Genomic DNA, 26,573 nt, shown 5'->3' on the forward strand with positions numbered 1-26,573 from the left:
ACATCAGTTGACAGTGGGCTTCAGCTCGCTGTCAGCTGAAAAGGGGTCACAGAACCAGAACCAACTGCACTCCTGTGATCCACAGGAAAAGTACAGCCGAAAGAGCTTTGGCTCCACTTCTCTTTTTAAAGGAAAAAATTCAGGTTGCATACGTCTGGCGTATTTATTTTGGGCCAGTTTTACAATTACTTCCACCAATTGCATTGCAACATTCCTCTATTTCAAATGAGGCTACATTGATTTTATAAGTAAGTCACCTTTGATTCCCGCTAGAGGCCTATCCACATTATGCTTAGTTGTATAAGGCGACATTCATCGCGCATTAAAGTAGACCTTTCAATAACCTTATAAATCTACATGAATAAATTCCTGACATGTCACAATTAAATGCAACATTTTTTAAAAAGCTCTACCTTTTATCATGAAAAAGCATTCCTTGCACTACAGTCTGGTGACTTTGATGGCTTTGAAACATTCCTCAGTTTCAAATGTGGATACACTGATTTTTTTTAGTTACAGTCAAATTTCTTTGATGGCTATGAAGATGCAATCAGTCTGCTATAGATAGGCAAAATAAATTTCCAGTCTTTCTTCACCCAGTCATCAGACTGCAATATTGAAACTGTGCAGCAGGGGACTAGTGTGTATGATACATATGTAAACTGCATAGGCATCAGTATTTACATGCTTGGGTCACCCCTGTGCACACATTTTGATCCTGGATGAAGATGCTGGTCTTGGATGATACCTGAATTTAAAAAAAAAACAGATTAAGGCATTTTCAAGGGTACTGTGATCTCTACGTATGAGAGCAGTGACGAATTCATTGTCAGATGGCTTAGTCCAATTTTTCATAAAAAAAGAGCTGCAAAGCAAGGTACTTTGCTTTTTCTGTCTGCTATATAGTTCTCATGTTCAAGTATGTCTAAAGGTAAAACATTTTTTTTAAGTTTTGTATAGAATGGGAAAGGGTTAGACCTTATGTCAAGTTGTATTGCCTGAGTTCCAACTAGGGAGATTCACCTCTATTTGTACTGACTATTGTTTTATGAAACAGAATGTGGGGGGGAATTTTAAATTATATTGTCCTTAGAACAAGAGGCAAGAAGAACTTTTCTAATGGGGACACAAGTTCCAGGAACTGTTTAGGGGGATTTCCCCTTTCTTTGGGAGATTTCAACTAACTTCCTGTTATGCCTATGGGACAGGAAGTGAAGGGAGAGCAAAAAAACAAAACAAAAACTGGCAGGGTTTTTAACCCTTCTCTATTGTATCCAAAACTAAAATGTTTTGGCTATATGTACACTTTAAGTTTGGTTTAAGTCAGTTTGTATTAGTACCTGCTGTTTGTTTACTTTAGAAGGTTGGCAGGCTGCCATGTCAAGAGAAAATAAAGGGAGTAACTGAAATTTAAGATATTCTGATTTACTGTTTGTTAAGAATATGTAAATACTTAAATGTCTGGGCACAGGTGCACTAAAATAAATAAAATTAACCCAAAGCCATGTTAGTGTCTCATTCATGCACATGCTGCCTTTTTGGAAATGTGTACTCTAGATCAAGGGTCTCTAAACTTTCTAAGCAAATGGCCAGTTTCCTGTTCTTCAGACTTTGGGATGTGGAATGTGCCCAATGGGAGTAAACAATGTCCCTTCTTTGGTATTAGGGGGAGAAATAGTGCCTCATCATTGGTTTCAGTGAGGAATGATGTCCCATCATTGGTGTCAGTGGGAACAATAGTGCCCCATCGTTAGTGTCAGAAGGAGAAACAGTGCCCCATCATTAGTGACAGAAGGAGAAACAGTGCCCCATCGTTGGTGTCAGTGGGAGGAATACTGCCCCATCGTTGGTGTCAGTGGAAGGAATAGTGCCCTATTGTTGTTGTCAGTGGGTGGGCTAGTGTCCCTTTGTTGGTGTCAGTGGGAGGAATGGTGTCCCATCGTTGGTGTCAGTGGGAGGAATATTGCCCCATCATTGGTATCAGTGGGAGGAATAGTTTTCCATCATTGGTGTCAGTAGAAGGAATAGAGCACCATTGCTTGTGTCAGTGGAAAGGAAAATCCTCATTGTTGGCGTCAGTGGGAGAAACTATGATCCATTGTTGGTGTCAGTGGCAAAAATAATGCCTCAAAGGCTGGATAAAGGCAAGCAAAGAGCCACGCCGGGCCCCTGGGCCGCAGTTTGGAGATCACTGCTCTAACTGCTGCCTAACAACTGATCAACTTTCAAATCATATTCCAGCAATGACTCTTTAAGATCTTTAAGACCAATACTTCTGGTACTCAGTAAGATCTTTCTGAATACTGTGGTTTACAAATTATAATGTCAGTTTGTAGTTTTCCCAGAGTAGAGCTGTTTGTGATATTTCAGGAAATATATTCAGTAAAAAAAAGTTTTGTTTTAGGCTCCATGTACACGGGACACTTCTGAACGATGAAAACTGACTTCTGGAAAACGTAGGTTAAAAACCATCTGCTTAGCCGTGTTTTCTTAACGCGTTTATGAGCGTTTGCATTTAGAAGCGTTTTTTAAAGATAACCTCAGGAGACCTTCCAAAATGCCCAGAATTCACTGAAAAACAGTACAAAATTTAACTATTTCAGACATTTTGAGAGAAATAGAGAGAGCAGAAGCAGACAGAGCAGTATTTGTTGAAATTAGCTGTCTTTTTTTTTTTTTTGATGTTTGGATATTTTCTAGCTCATTTCTGTGCAGAAATTATTGCAGCAGTGTCTAACATATTTTCTTTCATGCGAAACCTCAAAGTATGGTGTACCAGGTCCATTTGAGTACCGGCTCTGGACAGCATCTGGAAATGGAAGAGTTAAAAAACATTTCCAAACGCAAACGCTTATAAACACATGTTTACAAGCATTTGGCGTTTGAAACGCTGATAAAATCTACTCCTGAATGCAAGTTTCAAAGAAACGACTGTTAATTCAACTGCCTGTAAACGACAATGTGTACATGTACACATAGGAAACCATTAGGGAGAGTTCAGGGGCTACTGAAAAAAAACGCAGAAAAGCTCCTAAACATGAGTTTATCAGCTGCAGTGTACATGGAGCCTTATGTGCAACTGTAGAAGCTAAGGGCCTTATAACCAGTGAGTACCCTGGGCCCATAGCCTAGATGTTTTTTTTCTGTTATAGGATCTTCAACAAGATCTATCAAGCCTTTTATCAACTGTATCAATTAAAATTTGAGCTACCAATTACAGTTTGAGTTTTTTGTTTAAACCCACATCTTAAAAAAATGCTATACATAAATAAGTGGGTAAAGAATTTTACATAAAACTGTATGTGCTGTTTGGCCAATGTCTTTCTGTTTTTCCAGTAGAGAGTTCAGATCTATATAGTTGTAACTTTATTGTGCTGCACTGAGTTTGGCGCTCTGGGATTCTTTAAAGAAGATTACTCATATACTAAGGACAGTGCTTGGGCTTCTCTCCAAAAAGTTTTTTAGCAATATAGTTTCCATCATCCAAACATTCCATGTGTAGCGAAGCATTCTAATAACAGCATTTCAGAGAGAATTGCAGCAACAGCCACAATTAAATTAAAAACTATGTTGCACTGTAAAACAAACAGAATGTAAGTGACAAAAAGGAAATGGTTGTTAACTAAAAATTGTAGTTTAATTTTTGTCAATACATAAAACTGGATCTTACAAGCTATAATTTCGGTGCTCAGGAGGTATTTATAAGCAAATCAATCTTAGTACCATTAGTGAAGGCAGGTGATGTAACATGTAGGTGAACATAAATATTACAGAAACAACAATATTCGAATGTGTCCTCATTCATGATTAGAAATGAGTGAATAATGAAGAATCTCTTCATCATCAATTTGCCACACCTGCTCCCATAATTTTGTCTGCAGGTAATTAATGCTCCTGTTTTTTTCTTTCTTTTTTCCTGAATAGGGAATTCAAAAGGGCAGTACCCTGCTCTACATACACTAGCCTGGCACACCAGGGCTGGTAACCCCATAGCTAGGGGGCATGACCATATGAGCACCTGCCAAATTTATAGATCATATGCCCTTAAACATTTGGATGGTGAATCCAAATGGGTGTCCTAAACACCTCTTAAATTATCAGTGTCTAATGCTGACAGGTGGAAGGGTATATATTAGGAACACAGTAAGCTGCTTCCCACCCTTGGTAATTTTTTCATTAAAAAAACGTGCCTCCCTATTCAACAATTTTTTTTAGGGATAAAATAATCCAAAAGGACATTGAGACAGGTAAAGAACACATTGCATAGTGCCAAGAGCTAAAAGGTGGAATAGCAATACATTTCTGTCTGGAAAAAATGGGTCTACCACTCCCACTATGACTGATTTCAATAGAAAATCAGTGTGGTAGAGATTGAATCTTTCACACTAATTTTTGAATGAATTCATTAACCAGTCAACTATGATGGAGTGGAACATAAGAACTGGATCTTTGAAAACTCACAGAAGGCTATTGTCTAGTACAGTAAAATGTTGCAAGTATTGGCATATAAAATATTACAAATAGGTTTGCAATAGATGTCCTAACAGTTGTTTTTGGGGGTCAGAGAAACTCCACCTTCATTAGGGTTTCAGCTAAAATATGAACCATAAATAGACTCAAAATAGAGCTGCTGTGTGTGAATCTGTAGAGGGAAGCTCATTGTAAGACCAGGAGAGTTACTGACCAGCAGTTTCATCTTTGTTGCTCCAGCAGATATTGCTGGTCAGTACCTCTCTAGTGTCAGCAATTACTGTAGCTTCACTGCACAGATTCATACCAGAAAGCTCTATTTTGAGTGAGTCCATTGACATATAATATTTTAACTTGAAGCCCTGATGAAGGGAGAGTGTCTGTGGCCCCCAACATGTGTTGGCTGTATTTTAGTACTTTGGCAGTATCCATAGTGTGGCGCTCTTTCCATTTATGCATGCTTTTTTTTTCTGGTAACCTGCTGAGGTACCCACAGAAGGGTAGCCTTGTCTGTTGTGAGCAGCCTAAGTTGAGCCAGCAAGCCCCCATATGTTTTTGCCTTCTTACTACTTTTTGTGAACTCACATCAAAGTCCCAGGATGCTTTTTCCTTCATTTAAGGGTTGTTTTAAAAGTTACAAATAGAATATTTTAATATTGTAATAAGAATATTTCTAATAGTGGGTAATTCTACCGCCTGTTTGAAGCCTATCTAAAAATGTAATACATTAAAGCTTAACAGTCCTTAGGTGTGGTGGCTGCATTGTTTTTCTATTTTTAAAGCTTAGTTCATTTTCTGCAAATACTAAGTAATAGTTATTGGACCTGCCAAAATCTCACTTTACTTTTAACTGCTTATGCACTGACCTGAAATGTCAAACAATGTTGCCAGCTCATATCAATTCTTCTGAGAATCATAGAATACCTCACCCATGTTATGGAGGGGTGGGGTGGGGGGATGTGCTCTGTAGTCCTAACAAACATCCACATCCTGCCCTAGGGTGACAACACTTTTTTCCATAGATACAGTGAGTGAATAATGTCACTGTTAGGAATTCCCCCTTTCCTGGAATCCTTATATTCTTATTTCTATATTTTCTTTGTGCTGCGCAGCGTCTGGGTGTGGCACGGGCTCGATCGCGATCGGGCAATCAACATAACCAACACTCAAGTAGGATACAGGAAGATTGCAAAGTTTATTACGTACATTACAGCTTATAAAGGCAAAAACCACAAACCCAAATTATCCAATAGTAAGACAAACTCAAATTATCCAATAGTAAAGCGTACCTTTAACTTCTACCCAGATACTAGACAAGGTGCACCTTTTACTTAAACTGTTAAAATGTTAACCTCAGTCAGTACATCCTGCCATTTTTGGCTGTGTTCCCAGATCTCTTATCTGAACATCTATCTATGTTTTGTACGATGTTTTGCAGACACCTGCAGTCTAGGCGTCCACCCTGTAACTTTGTGTTACTTTGTGGTTGTACTTGTGACATACATATACCATTTAAAATTTTCCATCTAAGCTCGAAAATAATGCTGGCATGTCTTATAACATTTACTTAAGACATAATAATTTCATTTTAAAGCATCACTCTAACTCTTGTCACAATGCAAGCATAATGAATACAGAAATGGTATACCTGAATCAATAGCCCTAGCTCATATTTCCCCACAACCCCCTCTTTGATCATATTGAACCTTTGTTCAACATGATCACTCAGAATACCACACCTCCTCTCTGGATTGTCCAAACAAAGTAAGTCTGGAGCCGTCTGTTGGAGAGGTGGAGTCTGGGCTCTTGTGCTTAACTGCTAGCTTCATAGTCTTACCCACTCCCCATATAGCAACTTCTAAATAAATAAAAATTGCAAAAAGAAGTGCTAGTGTATAAAGTGCAATTAATTTTTTTTATAAATCTTTGGAATACCCCGGTACCACTTCCGAATATTATGGCACCTTCCATTACTTGATTGGTTGTCAGAAGAAAGGGGGTCCTCTGTTATCTCGGAATCCCCTTTGTCCTGAGATTCATCTTCTCCGGGTTCTTTTCAGGCCTTTGGGATGTAAGCTGTCTGTTTTATAGGAATCTTTCATTTGTCATCAGTAAGTCTCATTTTGAACTGAAAATGTGCACAAAGTGGATTAGGTTCATTCAGTGTCTTAATAGATGGATCTTCTAGCATACTGATCATATGTATGTTAACAGTCTCAGTTATGCATAACTCCTTCAATGTCTGTGGGTCAGTGGGATGCAATGGGGTGGGGTATCCATTCATCCAACAGGTAAAAGTGTGCTGTTGTGTTGGGGGTATCAGCTTCAAGAGTTCTGGGGTGGGATGTCGGGGGGCATAGAAACTGTGTTCTCTTGTTCTGGCGAATCTCTTGGGGAGTCCTTCATCTCCAGGTATTTCTTCAACCTCGATGCATGGATCCATTGTGGAGTCTGGTCAGTTAGAACTGCTGTTCTGGCGACTTTATGGACTTCAAATGGGCCTTGAAAAATGGGTCCCGTCTTTTCCTTGCAGCCAGTTGTTTGATCAGAACTTTGTCACCCGGCAGGAATGGATGAGTGGGATCTGTGGAAAGAGGAGGACAAGTGACAGACATCTTTTCTTGGTTTTCAGATAACACACTTACCAGATGTTTTACGTATTCCTCCTGTAAAGCAGAAAGGTTAGTTTCGTCACCTGGGGTTTGGCAGTCATTTGGTGGTCTACCCATCAGTATGTCATATGGGGAAAGTCCAGTCTTTTTATTAGGGGTGGTCTTTTTGGTAAAGAACTGCGGGGAGATATAACAGCCAGTTCTTTAAATTTCCCCCTGTGGCTTTCTTCAGTCTGTCTTTTATTGTCCTGCTCATGAGTTCTTGAAATCTTGCATAAACAATGTCATGTTGTGTGTGGGTGTGGATGACGCGGCTGCTTCCTTTGCTGCTCTGTCTGCTAAATTGTTACCTCTGGCTAACGGATCATGTTATAATCATGTACTACCCCATATGCATATCTGCTGTCAGTATAAATGTTCACTCTTTGGTCAGCAAAAAGTTGACAGGCGCGCGTTAGCGCGACTAACTCAGCTTGCTGGGCTGAATTAGCATGAAGCGGTTTGGCTTCAATGATTATGTCTGGTAGCATCACTACAGCATAACCCATTTGGTAGGTATGATCATCTGGTCTGACACAGCTGTCATCAACAAAAACATCTATACTGCCCGATTGGGGTATGTCCTTTAGATCACCTCTGGGTGAAGTATTCTCACAGTCATGTAGAGGGGGTATAGTCACCATTTCTCCTCCCGTCTCACCCAAATTTAGCAGCATGTGTAGCAACCCAAGCACCGGAGCCGTTTCCGGACAAGTCTTAAACTGCAAGTTTCCACTCAGTCTCTGTGCTGTCATGTGCTGCGTCATCATATCGTGCAATAGCACTGCTATTGAATGTGTAGTGTATAACACAGTCAGTGATCCCTGTGTCAGTTCACTTGCATCCTTTACAGCCATAGCACAAGCAGCCATCGCTTAAAGGCAATGAGGCATGCCCAAAACCACACAAGGCAACTTCTTCGAAAGGTAAGCCACTGGTCTATTTTTCCCACCATGTTCCTGTGTGAGTACGGCTGCAAATGCGTCCGCTGACACTACACTGTAAAGCTGAAACTCCTTCTCCTAGTCCGGTAGTGCTAAGGCTGGGGCATTAGTCAGTGACCTGATCAGTCTACCAAAAGCTTCCTTCCTCTCCGGGGTCCACTCTATCTGTTGTGGGGCCTCTTGTTTTGTTGTATCCCGAGGATCGAATTATTGTGGGAACAGTCAGGTATCCACTGCCTGCAATACACTATTGACCCAAGGAAGGACATCATTGCAGCCTTGGTTGTTGGTAGTGTGAGGGACGTTAGGGCTTTTACCCTGGCTGGGGAGACAGACCTTTCTCCTCCTGAAATCAGGCAACCCAGGTATTCCACCTGTTCCTGTACCCATTGTATCTTCTTTCTTGAGGCCAAATGGCCCTTTCCGGCTAGGTAATCTAGCAAGTGTCTTGAGTCTACCTCACAGTCTTCGTGGCTGACCATTAGGTCGTCTGCGTATTGGAGTAAGGTGGATCCCCTCTTTGGCTCCCAACTGTCTAAAGATGCTTTCAATACCATTGAGAAAGCAGCAGGAATATCCCCATAGCCTTGAGGAAGACGAGACCAGGTCAACTGACCACCGTCCCATTGAAAAGAAAACATGTTCTGGGCAATTACTTCAACCGGAATGCTAAAGAAAGCATTGGAAAGGTCTATTACAGTGTAGAATCGCGAGCTGCTGGGAATAGCCCCAAAAATTGCCGTAATATCTGCTACCAATGGAGGTAGGGGAATAATTGTTCCTTCCTGAGATCCTGGACTAGCCTCAATGAACTATCTGCTTAATTAATAGGTGTGTTCCAGGGACTTATTGTCGGTCTGAGAACACCCATGTCAGATAAATTTGTATGGCTGGTCTTATACCCTCTATCTTTTCTTCAGACAGGGGATACTGTTTTTGAAAACAAGGGACCGTGTCTTGTTTTAAGTTTGGCTTGTAAGGGGTGCAATTTACAAAGCCTACTGCAGTTTTGTCCTCCGCCCAAATTGGGTGGGAGGTCAGGTCATTTGGTTAAAGTATGTAAAGTCCTATATGGTTCTTTCTCTTTGGATTAGTCAGTTCACAAATCTTAGTCTTAGCTGTCAGTCTTCCTTGATTGTCAAATGTTATGCTGATCATGAGCTCAGACATTAATTCTCTACCCATCAACGCAACTGGGCACATGGGCAGGACTGCAAAGGTTAATTTGATGAGTATGTCATCTGGGGTTAGGACACAAGAATTTAAGATCCTTAAGCAATCCCACTGGTAAGGGTACCTGTACCTTTGTGTCCCCTACTGTAATCAGTGGAAGTGTTATGTTTGATATTCGGTCTTTCTTTGTTTTCTGTTCAACCAGTACAAGTGTGTCTTCTGCTGCTATCTGTTCTACTGTTTCATCTGCCTTCCCTTGATCAGTCAAACTTTTCTCCTTTCTGCTAGATTCATCTAATGCTTTCTGGCGCTCGGCTTCCCTTTCTTTATCTTCTGTTTGTTCCCTCTCCTTCTTCTCTCTCTCTTTGATACTCTTCCTCATCCTCCTTTCTCTGTCCGTCTTTCTCTACTGCTGTCCCAATAACCACTGCAGTTGTCAGTGCACCCAGATCCGGATAAATAGTCAACGGATCATTTGTTTTAGGCTTCTCATGGTCTGTCTCCTTCTCCGCTGAGTATAATACGTAGGGCGGGGGTGCAGTCGGAGTAGGTGGGGGTGGTAGGTCAGGTATGAGGACACTATTGTCATAGGCTGGAGGTACTGTCTTTTTCACATATATGTGGGAAGTCAGGGGAAATTTATTTCTATATTCCTTCAGTGCTTTTTCACAATAAACATTAAAACGTTTTTTCATATAATTTTCCCAGACACCGGGGGGGATAACTATGTTTTGGATGTACCCCACAAATTTTCTTTACCTCCTCCCACTGTTGCTCTGAGCCAGGACCGGGGCCAAACAACTTATTTCAAGTTGGCTTGCTCTGTTCCTCACCAATTCTCAAAATGGGTCTACATAATATTCCCCACAGGTGCCTGCAATATACATGTAAGGACCTGGTTTAGTCTGCTCACCTTCAGACTCATCCTTGCCCAACTTATTTCCCATGTCTACTTATCAATAAGAAAACAATTCGATAGAAAATGAATACAATAGATCAGATCATCAATATACACATAAACAGTGAAATCAACAAGTATCACAATTCATTAGCAGTAATCAATAACACGGGGTAATTATATAGATCCTATATACAATATATGAGTAAAAACATGAGGATGCAGACAATATGGACACCAATAACGTGTTACTCTTGTAATACGCCTAAGTCACACTTCAAACATTTAACAAACAATTATCCACAAAACAACGTTGCTTTTATATACAATTAGCACCGGCACACCACAGACATTTCCCTAAAAACGGAACTTAGCTCCGTTTTGTAATTCCCTGCCTCTTTTATATCTTTTCCTTTATATTTCCTGTACAGTCTGTACAGTCTAAACTGTCACAGATCTGATAAACCAGCGGAGAACGAGCCTTTCCGCAATTAAAAATAAAAACCTTTATATACGGCGCGAGACAGAACTCCGCCTTTATGTAACTCATAAAAATAAAAACCTTTATTTATGGCGCGAGACAGAACTCCGCCCTTATGTAACTCATAAAAATAAAAACCTTTTTACGGCGCGAGACAGAACTCCGCCCTTATGTAACTCATAAAAATAAAAACCTTTTTACGGCGCGAGACAGAACTCCGCCTTTATGTAACACTAAACTCATAAAAATAAAAACCTTTATACGGAGTGGGACGGAACCCCTCCTTTACAATGCACTAAGCTACTGCTTTCAGTTTCACTATACGTGAGACGTCACCGTATCCAGAGAAAGCAATATCATAATATATCAAAGGTATATTGAAACGATATTACTCACCCGGATTAGCGGGACCCCACTTCTGGTACCAGCTGTTAGGAATTCCCCCTTTCCTGGAATCCTTATATTCTTATTTCTATATTTTCTCTGTGCTGCGCAGCGTCTGGGTGTGGCACGGGCTCGATCGCGATCGGGCAATCAACATAACCAACACTCAAGTAGGATACAGGAAGATTGCAAAGTTTATTACGTACATTACAGCTTATAAAGGCAAAAACCACAAACCCAAATTATCCAATAGTAAGACAAACTCAAATTATCCAATAGTAAAGCGTACCTTTAACTTCTACCCAGATACTAGACAAGGTGCACCTTTTACTTAAACTGTTAAAATGTTAACCTCAGTCAGTACATCCTGCCATTTTTGGCTGTGTTCCCAGATCTCTTATCTGAACATCTATCTATGTTTTGTACGATGTTTTGCAGACACCTGCAGTCTAGGCGTCCACCCTGTAACTTTGTGTTACTTTGTGGTTGTACTTGTGACATACATATACCATTTAAAATTTTCCATCTAAGCTCGAAAATAATGCTGGCATGTCTTATAACATTTACTTAAGACATAATAATTTCATTTTAAAGCATCACTCTAACTCTTGTCACAATGCAAGCATAATGAATACAGAAATGGTATACCTGAATCAATAGCCCTAGCTCATATTTCCCCACAGTCACCCTAGGACAAAAAGTCTGTTACTGGCAGAATGACCAGGTGAGAATAAATGGAACAAAGTCTGCAAAAAAAACTAATCCAGCCACCACATCTAAAGCCTGGTAAGCTCAAATATACATTTTGCTTCTTCTTGGATTTATATATACTTTAAATACTTAGGTCTACATATAAAATAAAAAATGTGCATCATACTCTGTCACATGATTGGTGACTAATGTGATTATTCACTAGTGCATATACCAAAAGGTCTATTTACTATGTGAGGTATACAGTATCTCACAGAAGTGAGTACACCCCTCACATTATTTTAAATATTTTATTATATCTTTTCATGTGAGAACAGTGAAGAAATGACACTTTGCTACAATGTAAAGTAGTGAGTGTACAGCTTGTATAATGTGACTTGTTAGTGTTACAAGGTCTCAGGTGTGAATGGGGAGCAGGTGTGTTAAATTTGGTGTTATCCCTCTCACTCTCTCATACTGGTCACTGGAAGTTCAACATGGCACCTCATGGCAAAGATCTCTCTGAGGATCTGAAAAAAAGAATTGTTGCTCTACATAAAGATGGCCTAGACTATAATAAGATTGCCAAGACCCTGAAACTGAGCTGCAGCACGGTGACCAAGACCACACAGCAGTTTAACAGGACAGATTCCACTCAGAACAGGCCTCACCATGGTCGACCAAAGAAGTTGAGTGCATGTACTTAGTGTCATATCCAGAGGCTGTCTTTCGGAAATAGATGTATGAGTGCTGTCAGCATTTCTGCAGAGGTTGAAGGGGTGGGGGGTCAGCCTGTCAGTGCTCAGACCATACGCCGCACACTGCATCAAATTGGTCTGCATGGCTGTCATCCCAGAAGGAAGCCTCTTCTAAAGATGATACACAAGAAAGCCCGCAAACAGTTTGCTAAAGACAAGCAGACTAAGGACATGGATTACTGGAACTTATTTGGTTCAGATGGTGTCAAGCGTGTGTGACTAGGTGAGAAGTACAAAGATAAGTGTGTTTTGCTTACAGTCAGGCATGGTGGTGGGAGTGCCATGATCTGGGGCTGCATGAGGGCTGCCGGCACTGGGGAGCTACAGTTCATTGAGGGAACATGCCAACATGTACTGTTGATCCCTTCCCTTCAGAGATTTGGCCGCAGGGCAGTATTCCAACACGATAACGACCTCAAACACACCTCTAAGATGATGACTACCTTGCTAAAGAAGTTGAGGGTAAAGGTGATGGACTTTCCAAGCATGTCTCCAGACCTAAACCCTATTGAGCTTCTGTGGGGCATCCTCAAATAGAAAGTGGAGGAGCGCAAGGTCTCTAACATCCACCAGCTCTATGATGTCGTCATGGAGGAGTGGAAGAGGACTTCAGTGGCAACATGTGAAGCTCTGGTGAACTCAATGCCCAAGAGGGTTAAAGCAGTGCTGGAAAATAATGGTGGCCACACAAAATATTGACACTTTGGGCCCAATTTGGACATGTCCACTTTTGTTGTCAGCGGTGTAGACATTAATGACTGTGTTGAGTTATTTTGAGGGGACAGCAAATTTACACTGTTATACAAGCTGTACACTCACTACTTGTACATTGTAGCAAAGTGTCATTTCTTCAGTGTTGTCACATGAAAAGATAAAATATTTACAAAAATGTGAGGGGTGTATTCACTTCTGTGAGATACTTTTTTTTTCATGTGATAAAGTTTACTTAATGGCTGTTTAGAACTGCACATTTCTACTTGTTATTTGCTAGCTTGTTTTGGGTTAGGTTAGTTTTAAATTGCTGTGCGGTGACATTTTTTTGCTCATTTCACTTCACACAAATTAACTTTTATTGGAGAGTTGTACACTTTATTATGCAAGATTGTTAGGGAATATAGGGACCCATCAGCTATGGTGAATCATTTTACTTTTACAAAAGCACAAAAAACTCAGTGCAGTGTAGATATATCAGAAAATACCTTTCAGGGATATTGAAATACATGGTAACTTGTATTGTTTTCCTCTGGCCTTGTCCACAATCCCTGCCACCACACTATATGTCAATGGATGCCCATAAGGGAAAAATTGGCTCTGTCAATTCTTCCTAGTTATTGGAGAGGTCTGAGTCTTCACCAGCTTCTTGTAAACAGTAGAGAATGCTTCCTGCTTTGGTTCCATCCTGCCATAAAGTTTTGCATGTTAACAGCTAACTTGGGGTATTACGATGTTGCCTAATAGCAATAATAATTATAATACCATAAATTAAATATGCATCAGGAGGAGTGAACCAATCCTTTATAAAAGCTGGTGTTTAAGTGGTTACCAAGTGGTGCACCAGAATCCCCAAGATATATAAGAAATGATTGAGTGGCTTCCTTTTCCTGATTTGAGATTTTAGAAGATCGGACTCTATTTTCATGGTAGCCATACGTTATGACAGATTGAAGCCTTACAATTATTATGTAATTGTCCATCAAGTGCCAAAATTTAGGTTATGAGCAATCATCATTTTTTGGGTAGTACCATATATTTAACAATATCTTGTGGGTCGGTGTCAGGGGCGGACTGACCATTTGGAAACTTGGGCACTGCCCGAGGACCCGGGGTCAGTATGGGGCCCCATGAGATGCCCCTGGTACCTTTTTCATAGGCTTTTTTGAGTTTGGGAAAGGACACAGGGGCCCCATGATCCCCTATTGCCCAGGGGCCCCTGGTCGGTGTCTAAGGTAGCTGGGTAAGAGCAAAACCTTTAACATTATTGTTTTTTAGCACCCTTCGTAACTTTATGATTAAAAGTACAATCAGGGCTGGAGCTCCCTGTGCTAACATAGAAAATGTACTTGTTTTACTGGTCCTTAACCTTTTTACACCCAAGGGTAAAACAAATCTTAAAGCCTAAGTAAAATTGTACAACTTTGACATGTGTTAGTAAAACCGTACATATCATCACAACTACTTTGTACATCCAGCTGAATTATACCTTGTTTTTTTTCAGGACAAATTGGGCTTTCATTGGTGGTAAATGGTAATGGATATCTCCTGATTTTCTTTTATTATCAAAGGAAAACTTGCCCAAAATAGTATAAAAAAACATTTTTTTTATTTAGCTGTGTGTTTCTAGCACCAAAGAACAACCTAAAATACATTTTCTAGCTCTTGATGATTACATCGATACCATATATGTGTATGGTATTTGTTGTTTGTACCTGTACTACAGCCCAGAAACAATAGTGCACATTTTGTTTTTTACCTAAAACACACTGACACTGACACCTATTTTTTTTTTTAAATCTTGACCTTTGACCTTGACCTTGACCCAAACACTAACCCTGGCACTGAACTAGATCAAACCTTGATCTAGGTATTTCTTCTTTATTTTTTATTTTATATTTTATCTATTTTTTTCAAACTTTTTTTTTCTCTCCTCCATTCAGAGAGAGAGAGAGATAAATGTATCTCTCTCCTCCATTCAGAGAGAAAAAAAACAAGGGGGACGGGCTTCACAGTGACTGGTCACTGTGATAGCCAATCAGAGGCTATCACAGCAATCATGTGACCCGGAATCAGGAGTCCCAGGTCCCAATCGTTAGAACAGGACCCGGGGCTCTCAGTGACACCCCAGTCTTTGTGCTTGGAGCGCACTGTGCGGTGTGCTCCCAGCACAAACACAGGTATGCAAATATGCGGCCCCACGAAAAAAAGCCCAGTTCTGTGAGGCCGCATATTTCTTTTACATCTGCGTCAAGGGGTTAACCAACTTAAAATATTATAACAGTTGAAATAAACTTATATGAGATGATGTATTTCTAATGATGGGGGAAAACTCTGTGGTCCAGAACAGTACAGGGAATATCAGCTTCTTTCTGTACCACTACTGCATCTAAGCAACTTATCATAGCTTTTAAAGCAATAAGAAAATAAACTAGCTGTAAACAGTTGATGACAAAATTGATGAGGTCAGCACAAAAGAGCATCTTCATCCACATGTGTCCTGGCTAGTATTATTTATAAAGTATATACAAAACCTTGGCATTGTGAATTGACCTTTATGGTAAGGTTATAATGATTTTATTCTTCGTTATTAGGTAGAGAATGATCTTTGTGAAGCTCAGGTTTCACCTAGTTTTGCTATCCATTGCTCAATTACTCGAAAGTCCAATATGAACCTCCCACAGTAATCTGCGTGGGAAACAACCTAGGTGATTGTGTGCTTGTTTGTTTAGGTGGGTGGTGTTGTGGATAATCTTTGTACATATGGATTATTGCATAGCTGAGCTTTGAGTCAGCTGCATTTAATTATTGTTTGATTGATATGAATGACCTTAATATTAAAAGGTTGGTTTGCAGCAGCTCATAAGCGTGTTGTGTATATCTACTCAATATTTTCTAAAGGATTGTTTGGAGATGCATGAAATGTGGATAAGAGTACCCAAAACTGAACCTGTACACTTTTTGTGCTTTGTAAATTGATATACAGAATTATCACAATATCAGATTATTATTGAATTCTTTGCTTAAGTAAGTTTAAGTGTTATCCACAGTATGTGTTTTGCCGTTGAAAGTTACTTATTTTACAGTAGAAATTTGAATACATTCAAATCATGATAATGTGTCACTATAAAGTGGTGACAAGCAATTACCTCCACAGCTGTATGTGGGTTAACATTAAACTCAGCGTGATCTAATGGATTATTTTCCTACCCTTAAAAATAAATTGCATTGTCATTTGCTTGTTTCCCCTTCCCTAAAGTAAATAACAAATTAAGGCCACATGTCTCACAGTTGTTGGTTAAAAATATGATTTGCTTCAGAAGTTATAATTATTGTCACATATTTGCATTTATTTATGGTACAAGAAAGAAACAGTCAGTTATATATATCTGTCAAAACCATCCATCATATATATTATACCTAACATATATTTTACAGTATTTAGGGAAGAAAATGCATGCTGAACAAACTTACGAGGAATGCAGAATATCAATGCTGTAATTTAATACATTTTGTTAAATGTTTTGTTTCGTTATTTTGTTATGCACCTGCACAATATCAATCCTTGCTTCAAGATAAAGAGAATATGAATGTGTATTTAAATCTTCTTAAACTCGGTTATTTAAGGGGAATAAATGTTCCGCTTTATGGTGGATACAATAACATACTTTAGAAAGTAATTTCTAGAATCTAAAACAAAGATATAAAATACATGAAACTAGTTTGAGTGGATATTGTCCATGCCTTTTCACAACAAGCTACTGTTTTTTTTGTAGGAACCTCTATACATTATTTCTGTGCTAGTGGTCTCTCAATGATCTCAGCTCATAATGTAGATCATTGGAAGCCTCCACAATATAGACACATAGGTACTATTTCTGCCAAAATGTCATCTTCCATTGAAGCAGTGCTCTTGCTAAACATTGTAAATACATTTCTCACCAAAATGTGTGGAAGGGGAAAGTGTTACAATGATTTTCTCTTGCAAAATCAATTTTGCAAAAAAGTAAACTAACATTTAACATTTGCATAGTGCTTTCATGTAGAGTATAGTATATACAGTATATTGTAAAGTAACATTGGTGTAGTGTATTGTCTTTTATTTAGCGATGTTAAGATGTGATTTGGATTGAATATTTTTCTTTGACTAAAGACATCATCAATGTGTGCTAGCATGAGTTAGAGTGGTTCTAAAACCTTCTGTACTGCAGGGTCCCCACAGCCCCTTCCCTTATGCTTACCCAAGCCCAATCCCAATCCATCGATGTTCATGAAAGCAGCGGCTCTCACCCCTGACAATCAAATGTTGTGATGAGGGAGTAGGGGGCAGGGCCGAGCTGCCCAGTCTGTGTCAATAGATACAGACAGTGTGGCTCGAGAGCAGGCATGGACGAGTTCCCCCATAGCAAGCCGCTTGCTATGGGGGTACTTGCCGAAGAGGTGGAACCAGGACCTCCGGCACGGGAACTCAGAGGAGGAGGTTCAAAACCATTGCACAGAGCAGGTAAGTATGTATTGTTTGTTATTATGATAAAAGAAAATTAAAATGTCACGTTAAGGTTTCATTTAAAATAAAAAGTATATGTTAGGGTTGTGGCGGATGTGGTATCAGACCCCGGCCACCTTCACCAACGTGTGACAAATGGCTGGTCAAACTCACACCTTGCTGTCACTGATACATGACAATGGCCCTCTCAGCCTCACCCTGAACAAAAAAGTAGCTTGTGGGACCACAATCTAAGTGCCAGTAGACAGAGAGTGATTGTCACTTGGTATGATTAACTATGCAGCTATCCCTTTATACCATAAATAAGTCACTGCCACCAGATATTTTGTTATAAATATCAAACATTATTATCACAAAATTAGCGATAACAATTATGACGTAAAATAAATGTTTGTCACCACAGACAGGTATATCCAGAGATTAATATCTTGGGATACCTACTGGATGCATTCTGGTAACTTGTATATTATTGTCCAGTTTGAAATTACCATTTGAATAGATACAAATATGATGGGTATCAGATGGTTATTTCGCCTAGGAGAGGTAATGCGTCCAGTTTGCCTCTAGGACCTTCTAATATAGTAGTGTTTGGGATCACTACTAATTAATTGATACAGGTAAATATATCCTTATTCTGGCGGTACTGTTATTATTTCAGGAGTTATGACATATACTGAAGTTTTGATTCTCTAAGAAGAGATATACAGAAATGTATATTTGCTTATTATTCCAGCTAAACTATTTATTAAGGGTGGTTAGCTAGGACCATTATCTGCTTAAGATTAGCAATTACTTAAGCCTTGGCTTGATGTTTTTATGAAGGCTATCAGAGCGAGACTGAGATGTGTATTGTTTTAACTTCTGACAGGGATTTTATGATGTCTACACAGGTCTACAAATTTTGGGAAATTATCAACCTCCGAGATAAAATATGCTACATATTTTGGTTAGGTGAATTAGAAAATAGGTGATAAAGGTGCTGGTTGGCTAACGTTTTCAAGATATTTCACAAAAAAGATTTATACACAGGCAAGTGTAATTGCCTACAAGATAGAGAGGTGTCTGGTGATCATGATGCCTTGTAACTTTTCAACAAAGTACGGTAGAACAATGATAATGGTACCATATGGAAGTGTATAAACTTATCTTCACTTTGAGACTAAAGATTATTACCTAACTGTAATTTGTTGTTCTTTTATTGCAAGGTACATTTGTCTTGGTCAGAGCATCATAGAGTTAAATCTGGTGGCTTGTGAAAGTCATTGCCTAACATTTCCAAGGAACAGTTGCATGATATTTTCCCTCAGAAACCAAGATGCCTCGAAACTGTGAAAACAACGCAGATAACTTCTGTTACATTTGTGGCGAGGTTACATTTGCATCTCAAAAGTGCAGTATTATGGCAGTGGTAAAAAAGGCATGCCACCTATATTTTGAATGCAAAATAGGGGATCAGGACAAGAGTTGGGCCCCTCATTATTGTTGCATTACATGTGCAACTTATCTCCGTCATTGGCTAAACAAGAAGAAAAAGTCAATGCCTTTCACAGTCCCAATTGTATGGAGGGAAAACACCAATCATAATAGCGACTGCTATTTTTGCAGGGTTCCCCCAAAAGCAAATGGGATCTCAAGAAAGAAGAATTGGACCATGGAATATCTAAACATTCCATCTGAACTGCGTCCTGTATCCCATGATGAGGACTTGTCAATTCCAGATCCACCAGAATCCTACTCTGTAGACTCAGATGTTGATAAAGACGATGAGCAGGATGCAGCTGATCCGGGGCCATTGATGTCAGCTGACCCAAGCTTTAGCCCACCATATGCTCCTACTTTCACAGAGTGAACTAAATGACCTGGTCAGGGATTTGAAATTGCCTAAGAGTAATGTAAAGCTACTGGGCTCCAGATTACAACAGTGGAACCTCTTGCAGATTGATGTCAGCAAAAAGCATGAAAATGTTACATGAAAAACCAATAAATGAATGGAAAGCTATGCTGTTGATATCAATAAAAAGATACATTTATAATGATTGATGTGGCACCATTCTCATTGCTATATCACATTTTTCAGAAAAGTTATGGAGCATAATTGCACATCTCCCTCGTAATTTTGAATTATTTTGATGCGATTTTGACCTGAAGCTGTATCTTGGAAACTAGAGCCAATTAATAGTCAGGATTGACTTTTCCTTTATTAGTGACCCAGTTCTGGTAAAATGTAGCTACTTTAATTTCCGAGGCTTTCTCCTTGTAGACCAGTATTATCTGTTTGCCATGCTTTGGTTTTGATATTGGGTAATGTGGTTGTGTCTATCAACATGCTGATAAGGATAAATAAATAAGTCACTAGACATCCTTACAGAGTGGAACCTAGTCTAGTGATGAAACTCATAGGGCGGGGCTTGAATGTGATGTCACCACGCATGGCCGTGTTTGGACTTGCAGATTGTGGATCGTGACCGGAGACAACCCGACATTACACAATATTGCTTATTTACTAGTGTCAGTGGTGACACTATAATATGTGAGTGCCTTCTTGTTTTTTTACACAATAAATAGATTTTATGTTTTTTTTGGGGTTCCCCTCTTCTTTCTTTTTTAATGTTATGAGTGAGTGACACATGAAAGCGAGCTGTTCCTGGAAGTAGTATGATAAAGGACTGTGAGACTACAAACCGTTGCTCCCAGAGAAACATGCTTTAGCTGCTTTATCAATTGACCAGCATAGGGCTCTAGTGCATTTATTCATTTTATCTGGTGTTGGAAGAACACTTCTTTGGTGATAATAATAAGATTTGGATCACATAAGGAAACAAATATACCTTCACTGGTGGACGTTTTTCTATTTATTTATGCATTTAGGATGGATACTATGACAGTATTACTGTATGATATTGTTTGTTGAATTTGCATATATTACACATAGCACTTTTATATTTATATATGGTTTATTAAAAAAAATAAAAGGGAAAAGAAAAAGGAAAGTTAGGTTTTCGTTGCAGTGTGAGTAGGGCTGTCCTAACTTATTTATTTTGCTTTTTGATGTTTACATCACATTGAATAGCAGCTGCCGTGCGGGATTAGGCCCTTTTGGATGTACTGTATTGGTCGAGGCTCAGTTTCCATTATACATTCTGTGCTGATAAGCATATTTGGATTGCAGCTAAGAGGTTGTTATTGTAGGAGATGCACATTCTGGGATTACGGTAAGGGAATCACTGCTGTTATGTGTCTCCTAATGTTACACAATATCATGGCTTACTTAGGAATTTTGAACAACATGGCTTCCCTGTGTTGTCTCACACAGTTTTTAGTGTGCCCAGTATGCATTATCATGATCTTTAAGGATGAATTACTTCCCTGTACACGCAGCTACAGGTTAGAGGTGGCTTGTTTGCAAACTCTTTTCCTGATTGTAAAGTATATTTTAAGAAACATGGGCTCGCAGTATATGTATGCTGTGAAATGGTGCCAAATGTGTTGATTAAATTAAAAAGACATTGGGAAGGACATACTTGAAATATTCTGTAGCAAATGGATTCCTAAATGGATCCTAGCTCCAGGAAAGTCACCTATTCTGCATATACCTCAGCCACCTTTGTGGTTATCTTTAGGTAGATCGAATTTATGATGTTTAAGTACTACCTTTGATGAGCAAAGATATTTCTCTCAGGATCCAGTTGTGTTGGTGGGAGATATTAATTTATGATACATACCACAAGGACCGCTCATCTCGCTTACACCTATTATGACTTATAAAAGACTATAAATAAAACAAAAACTTTTATTAAGTTTTAATAATCAGCAAATGTCAGTATATGCATATAAAAGTTTACTTTCTGTTTGACTCCTCACAATATCTGCACTAAATTGGACAGCTATATTTTTGTTCAGCCATAATAATGCTTCGGGTATCTTAGTAATCATCTAATTAGCTTGGTCTGACCGCATTCTTTTTTGTTTTCCTCTCTTACAAATTTTATATATGGCAAAAAATAGACAGATATGGTACTTCAATTTTCAGTCGTACAGATATCTGAAGCACAGTAATATCAGAAATGCTGTAGAGATCTACTTCTAATTAAAAATATTATTGGCTATAAAATAGGCTCAATTTAAAGCAGTATTTTACGGAACAATAACGTCATCGCCAAAGAAAATAACACTACTTTCAAACAATATTGAACATTTTCTTGCCCCTTCAAGCTTTGGTTAAATCTGTTAAAAATTCTACATGCACATATGTACAAGTAGCAGAATATGTTCACTTGCTGAGCAAACTGTTGGCGCTATATAAATCCTGTATAATAATAATAATAATGGGTAATATGATTGCTTCACTTTAAATCTCAAATGCAAAATGCAAGACTAGACATAGAGTTTATCTAGAACAGAGGTCCTCAAACTAAAGCCCGCGGGCCAGATGCGGCCCGCCAAGCACATTCATCCGGCCCGCCGGCAGGGGACACTGAGTACAGGGGCGGGCAGGGGGCTGCTGTCTCTTACCTGGCTCTGGTCCCAGTCCACGACGATCCAGTCCAGGATGCGCAGCTCCTTCACTCCGGCTGCTCCCTCACTCAATGTCCACGCTGCTGCTCGGCTCTGCCTCCTCACCAGTGATTGGGCGCCAGTACTGTAGCTCAGGAAAGGCACACAGGCGACCAATCACCGGTGAGGAGGCGGAGCCGAGCGGCCCCGCAAAATTAAGGGAGGGAGAGGCCGAGGTGAAGGAAGGAGGACCGTCCGGTAAGTGTGCCGTGCAGATGGTACTGCTGCAACCAGGTATGCTGGCTGCAGCAGCACCATGCTGGAACAGGGATCAGCTAGTTAAGTGTCATTGCTGTCAGTGGGAGGAATAGTGCCCCATCATTGGTGTCACTGATAATAACGATGGGGCATTATTCCTCCCACTGACACCAATGATGGGGCACTATTCCTCCCACTGACATCAACGATGGGGCACTATTCCACCCCCCCCCCACTGGCACCAATGACATACTATTCCTCCTACTGATACCAATGATGGGACACTATTCCTCCTACTGATACCAATGATGGGGCACTATTCCTCCCAATGACACCAATGATGGGACACTATTCCTCCCACTAATACCAATGATGGGGCACTATTCCTCCCACTGATACCAATGATGGGGCACTATTCCTCCCACTGATACCAATGATGGGACACTATTCCTCCCACTGATACCAATGATGGGACACTATTCCTCCTACTGAGACCAATGATGGGGCACTATTCCTCCCACTGACATCAATGATGGGGCACTATTCCTCCCACTGATACCAATGATGGGACACTATTCCTCCCACTGACACCAATGATGGGGCACTATTCCACCCCACCCCCACTGGCACCAATGACGTACTATTCCTCCTACTGATACCAATGATGGGACACTATTCCTCCTACTGATACCAATGATGGGACACTATTCCTCCTACTGATACCAATGATGGGACACTATTCCTCCTACTGATACCAATGATGGGACACTATTCCTCCCACTGACACCAATGATGGGGCACTATTCCTCCCACTGACACCAATGATGTGGCACTATTTCTCCCACTGAAACCAATGATGGGGCACTATTCCTCCTACTGACACAAATGATAGGGCACTATTCCTCCCACTGACACCAATGATGTGGCACTATTCTTCCCACTGACACCAATGGCGGGGCACTATTCCTCCCACTGACACCAATGATGGGGCACTATTCCTTCCACTGATACCAATGATGGGACACTATTCCTCCCACTGATACCAATGATGGGACACTATTCCTCCCACTGACACCAATGATGGGGCACTATTCCTTCCACTGACACCAATGATGGGGCACTATTCCTTCCACTGATACCAATGATGGGACACTATTCCTCCCACTGATACCAATGATGGGACACTATTCCTTCCACTGACATCAATGATGTAGCACTATTCTTCCCACTGACACCAATGATGGGGCACTATTCCTCCCACTGATACCAATGATGGGGCACTATTCCTCCCACTGATACCAATGATGGGACACTATTCCTCCTACTGAGACCAATGATGGGGCACTATTCCTCCCACTGACATCAATGATGGGGCACTATTCCTCCCACTGATACCAATGATGGGACACTATTCCTCCCACTGACACCAATGATGGGACATTATTCCACCCCACCCCCACTGGCACCAATGATGTACTATTCCTCCTACTGATACCAATGATGGGACACTATTCCTCCTACTGATACCAATGATGGGACACTATTCCTCCTACTGATACCAATGATGGGACACTATTCCTCCCACTGACACCAATGATGGGGCACTATTCCTCCCACTGACACCAATGATGTGGCACTATTTCTCCCACTGAAACCAATGATGGGGCACTATTCCTCCTACTGACACAAATGATAGGGCACTATTCCTCCCACTGACACCAATGATGTGGCACTATTCTTCCCACTGACACCAATGGCGGGGCACTATTCCTCCCACTGACACCAATGATGGGGCACTATTCCTTCCACTGATACCAATGATGGGACACTATTGCTCCCACTGATACCAATGATGGGACACTATTCCTCCCACTGACACCAATGATGGGGCACTATTCCTTCCACTGACACCAATGATGGGGCACTATTCCTTCCACTGATACCAATGATGGGACACTATTCCTCCCACTGATACCAATGATGGGGCACTATTCCTTCCACTGACATCAATGATGTAGCACTATTCTTCCCACTGACACCAATGATGGGACACTATTCCTCCCACTGACACCAATGATGGGGCACTATTCCTCCCACTGATACCAATGATGGGGCACTATCCCCCCCCCACTGACACCAATGATGGGACACTATTCCTCCCACTGATACCAATGATGGGACACTATTCCTCCCACTGATACCAATGATGGGACACTATTTCACTCCATAAGACACACTTGGGGCGAAATGTCTGTGCGTCTTATAGAGCGGCCGGCCCAGTATTCCCACCGCCGTTGTATGTCCGCAGTCTCTGAACAAATGCGGACACAGTACAGGAGATGACCATAGTTTTTTTTATAAAACTATTGTCCGGCCCTCCAACGGTCTGAGGGACAGTGAACTGGCCCCCTGTTTAAAAAGTTTGAGGACCCCTGATCTAGAATGTAAGAACCTTTAACATTCCTGCTAAATGAATTCATAGGATAAACAAACTGGTGGCTTACTTCTGATCTAGTAGAACTTTTACAGATAGTCACTGACTATTAGGTTGTGAAATAAAATAGAAAATCAATATATTTCTACAAAATAGCACACTGCTAAAACTTAAGCAAGGTTGAGGTAGCTTAAAATACACTTGCTATCATAGATTGAATGAAACTGACTATTGATCAAAATAATAGTAAATCATGTGAACCTAAAGGCTTCCTAAAAATGAAATTATCAGAAATATACTAAATATATTCTGTCATTTCTTACCTTTATCACATTCTTGTAGGAATCCAAAGTGCCATATGCAATTCTGAAAGAGTTTGTGTCAATTTATAACTAAAAGAAAGTTTGCATTTACATATCAGTCTCAGTCCTTATAGTTGATTTAAAAAATATTTACTGAACTGCAAGAAAGTAAATGTGCAAACCCTTACCTGGTCCATACAAAACTGGTAGGACTTTTCCCTCTTACCTAAACCACAGATATCAGACGTGCCATTAATAGATTAAAAAAAGATACACAGATCTCCAAAAAATGGCATCAGTTATCCTCGCCATGGGCTATAGATAAGACATTTGACTCTCTATAACAGTTTTATTTCTCTGTGGTTGACCTTCCTATTCTTTTGCTTTACTTTTTTATTTTCAAAGCCTAGTTTTGTTCCTATTTCACCTATGCTGTTTAAAAAACCGTGAACAATGCTTGAAATGCATATACCATTTGAAGTAGAACTGGGGTCAGGCTATAGACCTTGACTAGAGTGGGGAAGGATCAGAACACCTGTCAGGTTTTTACTGCTATCTGGGGCATCATTAGAGACTTACCATTGCTTCCTGTCCTGCACCTGCAAAAGCAACACACAAAGAAGTAAAGATCTGAGAGAGGTTCTAACCTTCAAATACTTTGAGTAAAGCATTTTTATTTCTCTCCCTGGGTTGCAGTTGCAGAGATACCCTCAGTTATTGTCTAGTAAAAAATTGTCAGCAAAACAGGAAGTGAGGAGACATCTCTCTAACTTTCCCCTTGATACCAGTAAAAACCTATCTGAGGTTCTAATCTTTGCCCTCTCTATCCAAAACTAAGGAAAAGTGTTTTAGTTGGGTTTACATTTTAACCACTTCCCTACCCGGCACTTTCACCCCCTTCCTGCCCGGCCAATTTTCAGTTTTCATCGCTGTCGCACTTTGAACAACAATTGCACGGTCATGCAACACTGTACCCATATGAAATATTTATCATATTTTTGAGACAGATATAGATTTCTTTTGGTGGTATTTAATCACCACTGGGTTTTTTAATTTTTTGATAAACAAACCAAAAACAACTGAAAAGTTTGTGTTATAAAATTTGGTAAATGAGTAATTTTTCTCCTTCACTGATGTGCGCTAATGAGGCTGCAGGGATAGGCACTGATAGGAAGCACTGATGGGCACTTACAGTTGGCACTGTTGGGCACTGATGAGGAGGCACCGGTAGATGGCACTGATGGGCATTGACAGGCATCACTGGTGGGCATTCACAGACATCACTGATGGGAACTTAAAGGCAGTACTCATATATGGCACTGATAGACGGCACTGATAGGCGGCACTGACTGGAACTGTTAGGCAGCAGTGACGGGCACTGTTAGGTGGCACTGGCAGGCACTGATAGGTGGCACTGA

General features: G+C 40.2%; 1 protein-coding gene and 1 long non-coding RNA gene across 3 annotated transcripts in view; one reads left to right on the top strand and one right to left on the bottom strand.

Moving 5' to 3' along the window:
- Positions 1-26,573, top strand: part of CCSER1 (coiled-coil serine rich protein 1) — a 1,224,715-nt gene that overhangs the window by 1,060,545 nt on the left and 137,597 nt on the right. The gene's annotated exons all lie outside the window — the stretch shown is intronic.
- Positions 5,642-11,677, bottom strand: LOC149470458 (uncharacterized). Of its 2 annotated transcripts, none has more exons than XR_016308761.1 (2): positions 10,811-11,677; positions 5,642-10,698 (listed from the first exon to the last, which is right to left on the bottom strand). It is a non-coding gene; the product is annotated as an uncharacterized LOC149470458 (long non-coding RNA). The 2 variants fall into 2 exon arrangements; XR_016308762.1 differs by having other exon boundaries at positions 10,756-11,677.

Source organism: Staurois parvus, unplaced genomic scaffold (genome assembly GCF_062004578.1).
Source record: "Staurois parvus isolate SC_StPar_1 unplaced genomic scaffold, SC_StPar_1.0 ptg000044l, whole genome shotgun sequence".
Lineage (NCBI taxonomy): Eukaryota > Metazoa > Chordata > Amphibia > Anura > Ranidae > Staurois > Staurois parvus.